Below are 16,397 nucleotides of genomic sequence, written 5' to 3'. Positions count from 1 at the left end.
CAGTTCAGCTCTGTCTTTCGCTCGCTAATCACGCGACAAGTGACCACTGTGGCTCAAAAAAAAGAAAAAGAAAAGGGGGGCGGCGGGGGTAATGCAGCACAGTTTAGAAGCAAAGCTTTTATGATACTCATGAATAGGTGGTCGGGGCGGGGAGGGGGTGGATTAAGGGGAAATTCAGAACAACCACTCCCAGACAAACATCTCAAAGATTTTTGTGCTTCAGTTTATAGATTTGGTGGGGGTGAAGGCAGTGTGGAGTTTCAGCGTCTATGACTGGCTGTCAAGATCAGTTTAGCAGCCACAATGGGAGAAAAGGCCATTTGACTTCTGTAATCTTTTCCAACACGTTCTGCTGGATTGACACTGCTCCACCAGTTCCCCTGTGAACCACRCTGTGCTGTGTGGATGCTAAGCCAGTACAAAAGTTGGAGATTGTATTCTGCTTTAAAGTGCTCGGCCGGCTCCATTGTGCTCCACTTTAATTATGCACAGGAACAACTTCGGCTGTTGAAGGAAAGAGAGCAGCGTTTTAGAACGGTTTCCAGAAATTTGTTCTGCTGGGCGCTCCAAACACTTACTTCCTCCTGTAGTTAATATTTAACCCGACCTTTAGCATGGAAGCATGACTTGCAAATTTGTAGATRTCTGCTKTGAGGTGAAACTACTTCTTGTCTGTGTTTTGCATGAGAGCAGAGGAAACTTGCAAATACCCATTTTTGTTCAGTTGTTCGTTTCAGTGTTTGAGGTTATTTTCTTAAGTGGATCATTGCCACATTCTTTCCGTTTTCAGGTAGTAGATTGAACAGTCCAATGTTGAATATGTTCAAAGCTAAACTATGTCCTGTCTGCTTTCTTCCTTGGTCTTTGTGAAGTTTGCTCATGCATGTTATCTCACTAACCTCTCAGGCTATCACTACAGCTGGATTTGCAATTTTTATGAATAATTTATATTTGTAAATAATATATTATTTATAAATATAGAGGTGGACTCAATTTACTAATGACAATACCTCTGAATGCATCCAGTGGAACTGACTAATAACCTTGTTTATGGTTATCAGAGGCCTGATTACATTACACAGTCAGATCTTTCGTTCGTAAACAAAATTTGAAATCCAGGTTTTACTTTTCACTCCACTTTACAATTGTGCTGTACATGGAAATRTGGAAAAGCTCCAGGGCTTAAATACACTGTGYAAAGCACTGCAACTCAGGAGAAAAATATTTGCAGAAATAACTTTCATTTAAAAAWATATATATATCAATTGTGTTTAAACTGCAGGCTCACCGGGTCTGTTTTGGACTCACATTCATATCTAGTTTGTATTCTTGTCTGGCAGTTGTTACACAAAACTACTCTACATGCTACAGTCAAGCATTATRTTGCTGTTCATAAATATATATACTAAATAAGAATTTGTTGCCATCTGCAAATAATGTTCRTCTGTAATGTACTCAGTGCAGCAGAAGTGTGTGTTATGCAAAAGGAGTAAATTGTTGCACGCAGCCTGCTTCAGGTGAAACCAAACTTTCCCCTGTTCATTTCTGCAATAGGCTTTACGCCCCTGCAGAAGAACATAATGAGAGAACATTTCGTCTTTCTAAAGCTCTGTTCTTCCTTTTCCYTTATTACAAATGGTTAAAAATCTAGTTTGAGCTCATCATAAATTAATGATCTATATTGTGGTTTTAAAAGTATCAYGAACACAAAACAGATGTTAAAATGAAAAGTGTTAACCAAAATAACATTTTAAAAAAAAAAGAAAAGTTTTTTTTCACATCTCTGGTTTCAAACACTCATATCTGACTTTGGACAAAAGCAAATTACTTAAAATAATAACCATCTGGTTGGACCATTATGAATCTACATCTGGAGTAAATTACTGGATCACCTCATCACCCTCAATAATCATCCGCGTTTGGCACCTTTGCTTTTATACTCGTRAGACTGGATTTTATTTGAGTTATAACGCCTTCAAAAAATAAGAGGCAAAAACACAAGGGCTGATTGTGGCATTGACTAGGATTAGTTGAAAGATTTTAATTRTTTGAGTCACCACAAAATATGCAATTAAAAAAAAAACAACTTGGTACTCTAAGTTTTTATGTGAAGGTTCACGATGTTTCTGAAACAAACAGGATGTTTCCTCTTGTGCATATTTATATGCATACAAATTTAAAATGTATATTGGTAAGAGGTAAAAGCAAACTCGTATCCAATAATTAGAAACGAGTCAGATTTCTATATTTATGGTTTGCTAAACTTAGAAAACATTTGTAATTGTTCACATCAATTCAAGCATTAACTCGGTTTAATGCTAAAAAAAAAAAAACACATTTAAAAGGCATCAGTTACCGTACATAACCAGTGCAGCTTGATTTATCTGACTTAGTGGACCATATGTGTGGGATTTTACAATTTGACCGTGTATTTATGGTTCCCAGAAACAGACTGTAAGCATGAAGCCATCCCGACTGACAGGTTCAGCACTTCATCTTGGACCCATCAGGGAAATTCACATCCAGCAGTCTGACAGCAGGTCAGTCTGCACTTAAAAGCCTCTTATGTTTATATTTATGCTCTCTGGTGGCATAAGCGGCTCACAAAGAAAAAAATCATTAAGTGCATTCTGAGTAAGTAGGTTATTATTGCCTGGCTGTCATGAAAAATGACAAACAGGATGAAAGTATGACATYTGTGCTTTATTTGTGCAGCTGCCTGCTAATCAGATGAATTAACCGTCTTTGAACTGAAAGAAATTGGTTTTACTAMATTTTTGATAAAAATTCACCAGACATTTGGTTTTCAGTAAAGGTAATGTTTTAAACATCAGCACATCAGATGTGAAAATGAATGAACATCTTTACAAACTTTTCAGACATACCTGAAACTCTGTCCCATGCAGCTGACGTTGTAACTTACGTTTTTATGTTGTAATAACTTTAACGTTTTATGCATTTTTTTAAGTATTAGAAACCCTTGTATAAAGTAAACAGGTTGAATGRTGGAAGACATCTAGTTGCACCACAGACAGCTGGAATGAGAACTAAAAATCTTGCTTATTCGAGGTTCACGTTCTAATGCTGCCCTCCAAAATTTGGTTTGGTCTGAATGCTGGTCAATATTCATGTTAAAGTTTTAGTATGCAAATGCTCCTCTTTCGGTAATTCAGAAAAGCTTCAAAATAAAATAAAACAAATTGCTATATGTCTAAAACTCCAACATTCATCATATTTTCCCAGTTCATACCCAAACCTGCTTCTGACCTGTTGATCAACACCCAAGACGACTCATTACGCAAAAGCTTCAATATTAAATGACCTGCTGCAGTTCTTAGACTCAGATACAGTAAAAGAACCGAAGAACCTTCAAAGAAGTGAATCTTAGCCATTTCTAATCATCCTCTCAAGATGTGATTGTGATAAATACTTTTGTTTGCCATGTATATTTTTGTCACGTTCATTTGTTTCTTTCATTTAAATGTGCAAAATTCACATTTTTCTTCCCCATGCACCAAGCACGTGGGCTCAATGTCATCTTATTACCTTCTTTTATTACCATTTTTCTTTCATGTTTCCTAGCTCTGTTTCCAAAGTGGGAAATAATCAATACATTCAAAAAARCTGTGCTGAAATCGACAGCTTCAAGTTGCAGAGAAGGTCTTKGGATTCTTCCCGCCATTTCTTTCTGTCCTCCCTCAGTTTGATGTTAAAAACCCTTTTCTTTAAACTCCTTGGAYGCCAATAAAGTTTTGAACAATAATTTGTATTTAGATTTTAAGTAAGATATTGAGCATTTATTTTCCATCAGTCAYAAGTAGTTTGAAGACTAGCTACAGTTAGTCTTTTTTTTTTGTCTTTGTTTACTTATCTCTTTTTGCTTAATTGATTCAAAAGTAAGTAGGCCTTAGTGAGATTTACAGTAAAATTAATTCTTGATTATTTCTCAGAGAGTTTTCTTTCCTGGAGTATAATTAGTTTTTATTGGTGATAAATAAATCTTAATGATTCATAACTGCAAATCCCTTTCCTTCTGTAATTAGTACTAGAGATCATTCAGTATGAAGGAACACATTTCTCCTTTGATTAATTCTTTATTTTCATTTTGAAATTAATGTCTTATGTACAATAAAATAGTTTAACAAAGCTCAACAAAGCAACAGTAAGGAKAAAAAAATKTAAGTAATGTATCTTCAAACACAGACTCCTAGATAGCTTGTGCTGACAAATTGTTACTTAGCACAATGAGAGGATTTTGTTTTCAATAAGTCTGACACTATAATTCATGGAACATGGGACAATAAGCAAAGTAACCCTTCGATTAACTTGCCACAAGAGAGTGAAATTATTGTTTTCTTGTTGGCTGGCATGATTGAAAGCTGTAAAGAAGCGTTAGACAACAGCGTGAATAGGTCACAAATAAGCCTCAGCAGAAAAAAAGACTTGTAGGCGCACTCTGCCCCTGCTACAAAATGAAGGGTGTGAGAAAAAAGGGATTYTAATAGTGCCCAGGTTTGGGCTTCTTAATAATATCTCCCTGCGTGGTTAAAGTTCGGGTGTGGGCGTCGAGCTTAAATAGACATGAGGCATGTTTGCCGCCCCTGCTCACAGTCAGTATCGAGCCTAATGAGGCATTAATCGGAGGAGTGGGATGCTGCTCTTTAGAAAAAGCTCAGGGTCAGCAAAGCACAATGAAGATGACAACAAAGACTGGGGTGGCGTTGTTCCGATTGAGCGGTTCTGTGAACTGTATGCTCAGCAATCGCTTCAAAAGCATGGTGGCAGAAAACTCACCAGTTTCAATAGTGAACATTTGAAAGGGCCTTTGAACACTTTTGTTTGTAGGCTCTCTTTTTTTATGTGTGGGAATGATTAATTCTCACCCCATTCCATATAAGATCAGAAAAAGACATGCATGTCAAAYTTTTTCAATCTTAAAATGAATAATTCTTCCTGTTTTTGAGCAAAGTGGAAAAAATGTCAATTTAAAGTACTTAGGCTTTTACTAAAGTCCAATAAAACTGGGTTTCTTTGTTTTCTATCATAATTAATGATTATTGTTTTGTATACTTATTATTACCATGAGTGAGAAATAAGGTACCGTATTTTCCGCACTATAAGGCGCACCGGATTATAAGGCGCACCTTCAATGAATGGYCTATTTTAAAACTTTTTTCATAYATAAAGGCGCACCGCATTACAAGGCGCATGGAATAGATGCTTCAGTTCGGGTTGCCAATTTGTGCCATACTCTATTATTACACATTCACATTTGTAAAGAAGTGTCCCTGAGTACTTTATATAGTAGGCTGCCCCATTGTTTCACTCACGGTGTTGCGATTTTGTGCCCAACTGCTTTCTGGGTAACACAGACCAACCGACACGCTGCCGCCGCAGTCTCTGTCTCTCTTCCCCCGCCCCTCCTGGCTTTAAATGTATTATCAAACTTTATTAACAAACCAGCGTTCTGACAACTATCCCAGCATGCACCGCGCACTTCTTCTTTTACGGGGGAAAATGAAGTCGGCGGCTGCTTACCGTAATTGCTAGACCTGTTGTGGCTCAATATTGGTCCATATATAAGGCACACCAGATTATAAGGCGCACTGTCGGCTTTTGAGGAAATTGAAGGTTTTTAGGTGCGCCTTATAGTGCGGAAAATACGGTATTTTCATATTTTACCATTGCAGAAATTCTTGGCATTTGTGTCATTATAATAAGTAATATAAGTAAGGAAAAGAAAATGTTTTTCTTTTTTGTCAAGACCGATCGCTGTTAAAGCTATTACTCTATTCATTCCCCTCCAGTTTCCTTTCCTTCTTTCTGGCATAGAGAAATAAAACAACAGGGACATTCAATACACTCCAATTACGGCTACCAGCTCAAATACACAAGTCCCATTATATTTTTTGTCCAATTTTCCAGTGTAAAACCAGCTGGATTTTTTTTAATTTTTTTTTTAATCAGTTTTTACAATAATTTCTTTACAGACTTTGTGATCTCTGACTGGTTTTGTGTATGTTTTATTTGTAGCCACAGATGGCTATAAGGGTGGACCATCTGGACTTAARTGTCCAGGCCAGAAAGAATCTGTCCCAGAGGAAAGCGACTATCTGCTGATGCTGTTAACAATATGAATTCAAATGCTTAAAGTCAGATAATGTATTTCCATGTCATGGCTGGTTTAAAAAGACGGGCGAAAAAAAGGATTTCAAAAGACTAATTGACTAAATCTACATTTTCAYTGATTTGCTTTGACATTACATACATGAGTTTTGTCTTCTTTGTAATTAAGGATGTTTTCACCACAATAGAGGCTGACAAAATATCTCTGCTTCCTTCAAAGGTGACTAAATGCATCCCATGTTTAATAAAATAATAAAATACAGGTGGTTCCTAAACAAATTGGTGCACTAATAAGTTGCTATTACTTCACATATTCCAGTGATTAAAAAAAGGAAAAACATTTAAAAAAATCCAAATACATTTTATTTATAAAACAACAACGTAATGTACAGTTAAAATTAATTCAGCTGTAGCAAAGAGTGTCGTCGTGTGTTCACTAAATCACCATAAGAAACCTTTAGATGCTGAAAACAAGTCTCATCTGTCCTCCCATGAACACAAAAACACGAGTAGTTTTTGTGTTCAACGATATGYTTTGGTAAGATGACACAGAAACKGAGCTTTTYGAGGGCAGCTTTTTGACACTTATTTACCAGAGGTGCTGATGAGGCTGGCTGGCACTGTGTATGTTTTATAAGTTACATAGTGTTGTTACCTTGAAAAAAGGTAGCTCTTCCTATATGCTACTGTTACAGTTTAATTAACAAAACTCTCCTCAGAATTTCAAATCAATGTTGTAAATGTTTTTTCACTCACCCCTTTACTCTGTAATTATCTAAGGTCATGCAGGAATTGAATTGCCAATATTTAGTACGTAATAAAGAAATCTGCAAATGTTATACGACTAGACGGTTAAAAACTGTGCATATCATGTAATGGATGGTGTGCATTGAGCGTCGTGACATATTGCATAAAGGATTGTTTTTGACTTAGATTGCTACCAAGGCACTGTCTCATCATGACACGAGGCTTTAATTAAAAACGTCTTTAAAGTTAACAACTGGAAAAAAGGTGATTTATAGGGTAATAATGTAACTTATTTCTTCTTTTATGTACATTCATTAAATTGATCAAGATCCAAATTATCTTGTATAAGATGGATCAGTGCCTCTAAATCTGAGACCGTCGTGGTCTTGAGCCAGAAAAGGATAGAGTTCCTTCTCCGGTTTGGGGAAGGAGTTTATATATCTCTGAAACCTGGTGAGTTCAGAGAAACAACTTCTTTCTGGACTCTACTGTTTTCAAGCTTATCCAACCACTAAAGTTTGTCCGTGATGTGAATGTAACGCGCCAGTTCAATGTTGTAAAACTTAAATGACATTGTCTGCTGTGAAGAAACGAGCTGAAAGAGGTGGGTGATGACGCTAATGCAACATCTGGAGGCGTGGCCAACACAGACTTTTATGGCTTTGTTCACGTCCTTCGTTGTCATCGCTAAAACTAAAGGCAGAATGCAAATCTAAARCATTTCAGAAAATCAACGCCATTTTTCACAACTTCTTCTGATCGCTGGTTGAGATTCTGTCAGAGGAATCCAAGCCAGTTGGAGAAAACCTAGACTGTGCTGTGAAGCGAGATTCGAATCGAGAAGAATTGCATAGGTAGGCAATGGCCAGTCTAGTAACTCGGGTTTTTGTTCTCGAATGAGGGAAAAAGAGGTCGAATCGCTGTACCGATCTGTCATGGTGAAGAGAGAACTGAGCCAAAAGGTGAAGATCTCGATTTGGCGTTCCATCTTCATTCCTGTTCTCATGAGTTTTGGGTTAGACCTAACCCTAACCTGAAGAACAAGATCATGGATACAAGCAGATAAAATAAGTTTTCTCTRAAGCTTGGTCATCTGGGAGGCGCTCAGATTAGAGCCACTATTTCTCCACATCAAGAGGCACCAGCTGTGGTGGCTGGTTAGGATGCCTGCTGGAAGCCTCTCCGGTGAGGTGATCCAGGCTCAACCCACTGGGAGGAGACCCAGAAGAAGATTCCCCCAGAGGAACTGGACCAAGTGTAGAGGGAAGTCTGGACCCCTTTGCTGCCTCATGCAACAACCCTGGATAAGCAAAAGATGATGTATGGAAGGATGAACAGAATTTATAACAGAAAAAGAAAAAAGCTTCTACAGCACTCCATTAGTTTCCAGGTTGGCTAATTGAAATCCATTAAGATGTTCCAAAGTGGAACTGATGCTAAACATGGTTTTATTTTTTTGTGGAATCAGGGGCAAGCTCTTCAAACAGATGTAATTCTTCATGTGCCAGAGTGTGTGTGTGTGTGAGTGCATGAAAGTTATGTGTAACCTGTATATGCTCACATAGGGCTGGRGAGAATGAAAAGTAGAGAAAAAAAGGTAAAAGGGGTTGAGGGAGAKAAATAGGGAGTGAAAAACAGAGAGAGGGAGGGAAGGAGGACTGAGTGCAGTAATATCCATTAGATTTATTGTAGTGCAATTCCCAGTCCCTCCAGTTCTGCCTGAGGGGGACTATATTACATTTCATCACAGTTTCATTTTCTCCCACAGATGAGAAATGGGAGTTCTGTTGCAGTAATGTAGCATGTATGTGCTAAATCTCATCTCTAATAAAATCAAACACATCACAACTCTTGGCACTTTTGCTACGGGTTCATAACAAAATGAAACACAAACTGTGTTTGTATCAAGGCCTTATTATTAGGACATAAAAATCAGACACAAAAAAATAAACAGCTGTGAACATAATCAATCAAAGAAGTAATGTACCAAAGCACTGGATTTAAAATKCTTTCACTCCACATTTATTTAATGTAAAATAAAGACTAACTATAATTAAATGTGTTCCTATTTATTTCTCAATATTTTTGGTAAGTATTGGACATTAAACAAATGTCATARTGTATTAGTTTCCAGTTCATGTTATACATGCTATTTATTCAAAAGGTCTGACTCTAATGCAATTAAATGCAATAAACTCCCTGGGAATGAGAAGCATTGAATAACCATGAAACATGTCATTTGCCTAATCCATTTAGRAAATAAGATTTTTTCACTGCCACTAAGAAAGTCACTGTTGGATGCTGAGGTATGATTTTTTTATTTATTTTTAAAAATAATTTAGGCATCGCTGCCRTTTTTGTAAGAAAAGAACCTGGTAGAAAACTCAAATGTTGCCTGAAATGCAGTTTTAAAGGAAGTTTAAAAACAATAAATCTTACGTAAGTTAAATSTTAAATAAGTCTGTAATAAAATGGGRGAAATGCTCAACTCATACCTGAATATGCTCTAGTCAGTGTTTGCTTTGAGATTACATTACATGCTGAGTACGGCGTGCAGCACCAGAAAGATKAAAAGTTTTTGCTCCAGTGATTTGTTTGATTAGAGCTGTWATGTAGTTTGATAACATATGCAGTTTTCCTTTGGAAACTGGGTATTAGATCATGTTTGTGGCTGCAACCTGCCTTAATTTAYACACCAATCARGTAAATTATTATTGTCATAGAYYGGTGCTTTATCTCTACACCATAATCGTATTGATGGGTAGGATAGATTAGGCTACAAGAGAACATTGTATTCTTAAGATTGAAGTGTTAGAAGCATTAAAATTAAAGGTACATCAATGCAAGAMTGKACTAAAGACTGWTCTCTTGTCCAAAAGATGAGCTATTGTTGCTCAAATTGTTAAACAGGTGAATAGTGCTTTGAATAGAGAGTTGTCAGAATACACACTGCACCGCATGCTGTTAATAATGCATATAAAGAGCTCCTGAAGGKAGTGTTCTGGTGGGAAACCTTGGGTTCTGTCATCCATGTGAATGTTGACACGTGCTACCACCGTAAAATTGCTGCGGTCGATGTACACCCTGGAAAATAAATCCCCTGATGTCTAGTCTTTTTCAGTGGGATAATGCCTTCTGCCATAAAAAAAAAAAAAAAAAGAAGACAGTTCAGGAATCATTTAAAGAGCACAAGTTACTGAGATGTTGGCTTGGCCTCAGTATCCTACAGATAATCCAATTTAGTATCTGTTGGATGTGCTGGACAAACAAGTCCGATCCATGGAGGCCCAAACTCACAACGTACAGAACTTGAAGGATCTGCTGCTACCACAGTACACTCTTTGGGGTGTTATGGAGACTKTGCCTCAACAACTCAGGGCTCTTTGGGCAGCAAAAGTCCCAGAAGAAGTCAACCCCCTACAGATGGCTGCCAGAACTATTCACATGGGGCGYGACATGAGAAACAAAAAAATAACAGAAAAAGTAACTGCAGAATTTTAGCCAACTTCACAGGTGTGTAACCTGCGGCMCAGTTATAAAATGGAGTTGCTGGCTGTGCACGCMTTTTACAGCCCAAAATTAAATKAAAACTTGATCTGGAGTTCCCAAATTCATCAGTGAGTTGCTTAACATCCACGTTGTGTGGATCTTTTTGTTGAGGGTTGTTAATTTCACTGCTGTAATCTGTTTWTAAGTCCAGTTTTGTCACAAAATCTATTTCTTTAATGACAAACATGAAGTTGGGATAAAACCAATTTGCCAGATCTGTCATGAGAAATTTAAGGATAAGTTTGAGGTARTTTCTCATGTTTCCAGMAGTTAGAAAGCCTAGGTTTTGACTATAAACTGCTATGGWCTAAAGAGGTCAGGAAGCCATCATCTACTTGATGTCATGTAGATGAAAGTTAGTACGGCTTCCTTTTGTCGACTGATTTTTGTTTTTCATTTTGTCAGTAAAMGCACACACAATAGTTGTGATTGCTGAAAAATGCTCAGCGTGCCTTTGTTTTAAAATTATAGTTCCTCGTTCATCTGYGATGTGTTTGGATAATCGTCCTCTCCAAACCAAGCTGCAGGGCTCAATTTCAATCTGAGTCTGCCCCTGACCAAACTCATCTTTAATCTAGCATCCATTCAAGGTGAAGTAAGAATACACCATTATGTTTCATTATGTTTAAATCATTTGTAACAGGAATACYTTTTAGAGAACAAACAAACTGAAGTGGCTTGAGGTAAAATGCATTAGCAGCTTACAGATACAGTACGTGCAGCCTGCTCATTGAGGAGTTCTGGTGACAGACGCAGAGGTGGAGCTGTGTGATAAGCTGGGGCTTGTTGCCAGTGGCCTCATAAAACTGTTCATTAACTTGCAGAGTGACAAGGTCAGTTGCTTTAGCTTGATATTGTGTGTCAGTATCACATAACTGACAACAGGTGGGGGGATTATGTCTGCCGTTGCACAACTAATAATACCAACTCCTCTGTACATTACTTACCCCAAAGACAATGGGGCAATCRCTGCAAAGAAACCTCCGTGACAGTGACACAATCAACACAGGCTTTACTGTGCCTGTTTAAACTGGAGGAAATCCAGTCGAACGCATCTGATCTATGGGATGCAGCGCTGGGAAACGGGCGCAAGWACACAGATCTGTGAATCCACAGAAAATAAAAGGCACGAGATGAAGCAAAAATCATTTTCTCTGCTCTGCTTTGTCAATTTCAGAGTGCCATCTCCCGATAGTCGTTAATAAGTCGTGTTGTTGTTTTAATTATCGATAGTAAAGCAATCTGTTCATAATTACAAACATTTGCTTGTGGCAATTACAAACAGTGGCTGGTAGCAGTTTAATTTGCCCGCTCTAATCTTGTCTGTAATTAGAGCACACACAAGCAGAGCACCAACGTTGTTCAGCTCCAAGGCAAACAAGACAAGACTGAAATTCCCATTATAACAAAGTGCTGAGTGCCTGCGGCATACACACTCGCCTGCCATCAGTGTGAAACATTTCGTACATTCTAATCCATTTGTTTAGCTTTACAGCAATGTTGCACYGATGTGGGAGGTTCTCTTTTCAGACGCTTTGTAAATATGAAGTCAGATGATGATGCAAAAAGATTTTACAAAGATGTAACCAAACCAGAAAAGGAGATACATGTTGTGTTTATATCRAAKAGAAAAACCACAAAGAAACAAGCAATTCATAGTCATAAAAGGACCATGAAATGCACATTTAATAGATGGTCAGTGACTATCTATTTTATACTTTCTGTGCAGGTGCATTGCAGATTTAATGCATTAAAAATGTTAATGTAATGTTTTTATTTTTTACATACAAGAGCACTGAGCATGCACCAATCTGATGGCTGAATAATAATCAATAAATTGTCTATTTATTCAATAATTTAGCCACAATTGTTGCTAAATCATTAATGTTTTTAACATATTTTGCTGACATATGATTTTCAATTGAAATGTGAGCAATTTTGATTAATTAAAGACACTACAACTGACTAGATTAAACATTTCAATCAAAAAGTATGCCTACATATTCTTGTGTGTTTATGTGTACAGAAGGTACAGTCGGCTATGTGAGCAACAGTCATGCCTTCATTGAAAATTCACTTTTGCTGCATGGCTGCTGAATGTATCAAATGTTTGTTTGAGGGAAGAATGTTTGTGCTGTGTCCTCACAGGGAAGATAATGCCAGTTCGGGTATGTGCCCACATACATTCTCTCTCTTTCTCCTTCCTGTGCTGTGACAACAACTCCAGGGGAACATCTTTCACTGCCACTACAACCTCCCTTTCCAGTCTGACTGAGGCTCCCTGTTCCTCTCAGATGATAGCTATTAATTCCCTTTAGAGGCTGCTTGATGGAAGCCTAACAACATTTTATATTGTTGATACACTTCTGACTTGAGCTGCTTGCTCTCAATTACAGATGAAAGATAGCTAGTAACCTAGTTACAAATAGGCTTCACTGTTTAGATGATGTCAGACACCTTTGTGAAGACGGGATGGAAATAGAAAGGGGGCTGTCTATTCCACCCACCCCCCACGTATTGTGCAGTGCTGATGTTATCCTCCTGTAAAGAGATTGTTAACTGTGCATCCATTTTGGATCGTTGTCATTCTATCCAGCATGCGATGATTATTCAAACGTCTTCAGAGAGAAGACTCCAAGTACAGCTACTGATTCTCCACAACCTGGCAAATATTAGAACCGACCTGTAGATATTATAAAAACAACCTTTAATTTTTACTATCTTACTACTTCCTATCTTGTCATGATTTTTGGAATGTCGAAAAATGCGCTAGAAAAAGTTTCGTCAATTCTTTGAACAATGTGTTGCATTTAATTTAGCTCCAGCTTGTATAGTGCATGGGAAATTGTCAGAACAGAGTAACTTACTTCTGTTTTGACACATTTAACTCACGCATTGCTTTGTTTTGCATAATAAAATGGATTAAAGTTCTGTGCTCGTAAATCTATTTTAATTTAAAGGGGTTGCATGTAAATGATTTACTTTGTCAAACGTTTTCTCCTCATATTTTAAATAGGAAATATGGAAACAAAAACTTTCACCCCAATCATTCCAGGCAAGCAGTAAGTAGTGAAAAACAAAACAGTGGGAGCAGTAAATGCATACAAAATGGCTTCTTGATAGACTCATACGTAGATAACTTGTTAATGATACAGTTCCATATTTACATTACATTTACGTTTGAAGTTCAGGCATTACTTCTGACTAGTGCCGCATCTTGCTGATGTGGATGTGTCACCATGATCCTGTGCAGAAGAAAGATAATCAAACCCACATGAAACAAATCTAATTATAACTCGGCAGCAAGCAAATCTACGAGTTGAAGAATTGAATGATATGTCAGGAGAGGACTACAGATCTCATTAAATTTGTCATTCTGATTCTGAATAGAAGTGTGGCTCCTTTTAAGATTCAGACAAGACATGATGTTTAAAAAGCAATCAATATGGGTGGGTTGGGCAGCGCTCTTCCACCTCAGTGGTGGGATTTGCTGACCAGAAGAGAACCAAAACCCTGAACTGAACTACCGTCAGATGGAGCAGAGAGCTGACGTCATTACTTACATATTTACATATTTGGACTTAAAATAAATTGTTTAAACAACAAAGCATTACATTATTTACATTTGTTTAAGACACCATTTTGTGAGTGGTAACTCTCCAAGTTTTTAAATTATCTAGCAATCTGGTAATTGATGGATGAAGAATAAATTATCTAAAGATGATTGATTATAATTGATTTATAACCCAGTCAAAAATGAAAACACATTTACTTCCTCGACATAATGTTTTGGTTTTTGCATGGTTATTTGCAATACATATTCATACTGGACTCTGAAATTAATATGTCCTTCTATGGGTTATATCTTGCTATATTTATTATACATTTCTTGTGTTGCTGTGTGAAGAATCAGGATGTTTGTAAACAAATCAGAGCTAGTTGAAACTAATTGACACATCCAAAATCCCATGAAGTAAACCCTATTTATCAAAATTCACAATTCATACATGATTGTGACATCAATAAACACTGTGTCAAGTTTCAAAAGTTTGGAGAAATACGATTTTGCTGTTATTTTCTTTTAGAAAAGAAAGCCAATTTGTGCTAAACAYTGTTGGAATTGTATTTCAGGTTAGTGCTTTCTTCAAGCTGAAAAGTTTCTCCGTGCTCTTTGATAGCTTTCTGTTGCTCTTGTACTCTGCTGTTATCATTTAGTTCCCCCAGATCCCTTTGTATTCATTGTGTGCACATTGCTCCCTCATCACCCAGCTGTGCATTCTGTTGATTAGACTCACCTGATTCCTGTGTCCTTGATCTCCTCCCCAGTAGTTTCAAGATATTTAGTTTCTTCATTTTTCATMAGCTACTTTCTTTGACTACACATMATTTCTTYAACCCGTTACTCATGATTATCCTTCTTGCTTTAAACATCAACACCAGTAATTGCTGCAATATAACCTTATATATTTTCCTCTCCACCTGTGATTATATTAAATTCTGCTGTGTTTGACAGGATTTAAAAACAACGCTCTCACATGTTTTTACAAATGTTTTTTCATCCATAGGGACTTTGAATAAAAGGTTTGTATGTAACAAAACTCATTTTACTTTTCTGGAAACAAACTGAACGGATGTAAAGGTTGCATTAAAAACTTGGTGAGTAACTAATTTTAGCTTYAAAGTCTTATTTGAATTTCCTTCACTTCTCTTTTATGTTTTCTCTTTTCCTTCTCGACCTAAAAACGAGAGAATGCATCTGTTTTTACACACACTTGTGAATTTTAAGGTCAGTATAAAAGCACATCAAAGTGAAAAAAACAGCCTTCTTCTTTTTAACACGCTATATTGATTTCAGTGTAATTCATTGAAGATTTTTTTTTTTTTTTTTTTACGATATAACCCAGAAATAAAATGTGTCTGGTTCATTATTAGATAAAGTATGGGATCGTACATGTGACAAGAGATCTTTTTGTTGGTGTRTACTCTGTCTGATGTTTTTTAAAAGAGGGAGTATTACATAAAATCCAGATTTAAAAAAAATAAAAAATAAAAAATCATAAGACCACAGCAAATATAGGAAGTATAAATGGGCCTGACGCCTCAGCCGACATCTTCCCTTTCTATTTTCTGCAGCCAGGTCCTTCTAGATGAGGAACAGCAGTAACTGGTGGAACTGCTCGTCCACTGAACATATCATACAAACGGTTGTAAATGGCATAATTATGGAGCATTGTTATGATGATGTGCTAAAGGCAAAGTGTCTGAAATYGTATGAGCTTCCGAAGAAAACTGAGGCCAATTTAAAGGCATCAAGTTGGGAAGTCAAATTTCTTTTAAGTTTTGATTGATATTTTTATCACAACTTAAGGGAAGATAGTTACTTGATTGTGCGACAAAGTGGCACCATGTGCCTGGAACATACATAGWAGCCCCTTTAATATCTGCACTTCTTTGTTAACCAATATGTAATAAAGATGTTCTTCCCTCCAGACAAAAGAAGGCATAGAGGACGTAATACTAAATTGATGTTTTCTATGGCTTTGAATGTTTTTGGACCATTGCTCTGTAGCCTGAATGCAAATGTAAACTGTTACATAATGAATGAGAGCTTTACTTAGGGAATAAAGRTTAGCAGCTGACCCTTTTTACATCATCGTCTTATTTCAGGAACCAGAACCTCTTGGGCATGGTAATTTCTCCGCAGTATTTCTCCACTTTCAGAAGGCTCGAGTTAGTGGGAATAAAAGCGGTTTTATTGCCTTCATTACCACATGAATGGCGTGCGTACACAATGTAGATCTGTTCAGAATGAGATGGCTAATGTAATGTCACAAACATTATGGCGCTATGATGAACAAAGACAAAAAACGGAGTGCGGGTTGAACAGCGTCTTTCTAGCTTACTGCTAAGGGTCAACAAACAAACACAGGCTTGAACTTAATGAATAAATCATTGAGTATGACCCCCACCACCCC

The 16,397-nt window shown here is 37.1% G+C and overlaps 1 long non-coding RNA gene across 2 annotated transcripts in view; it reads right to left on the bottom strand.

Moving 5' to 3' along the window:
* LOC103462655 (uncharacterized) overlaps positions 1-16,397 on the bottom strand; it is a 60,558-nt gene that overhangs the window by 7,326 nt on the left and 36,835 nt on the right. The window contains exon 4 of one of the 2 annotated variants that reach the window (XR_533369.1): positions 7,941-8,173. The exons of the other annotated variant lie outside the window; for it this stretch is intronic. This is a non-coding gene — a long non-coding RNA (uncharacterized LOC103462655). Of the gene's footprint in view, positions 1-7,940; positions 8,174-16,397 lie in introns of those variants that run through there. 2 annotated transcript variants of the gene reach the window in all.

The sequence above is a fragment of the Poecilia reticulata genome, linkage group LG3, assembly GCF_000633615.1.
Source record: "Poecilia reticulata strain Guanapo linkage group LG3, Guppy_female_1.0+MT, whole genome shotgun sequence".
Taxonomy (NCBI): domain Eukaryota; kingdom Metazoa; phylum Chordata; class Actinopteri; order Cyprinodontiformes; family Poeciliidae; genus Poecilia; species Poecilia reticulata.
This window is presented reverse-complemented; position numbering and strand designations above follow the sequence as displayed.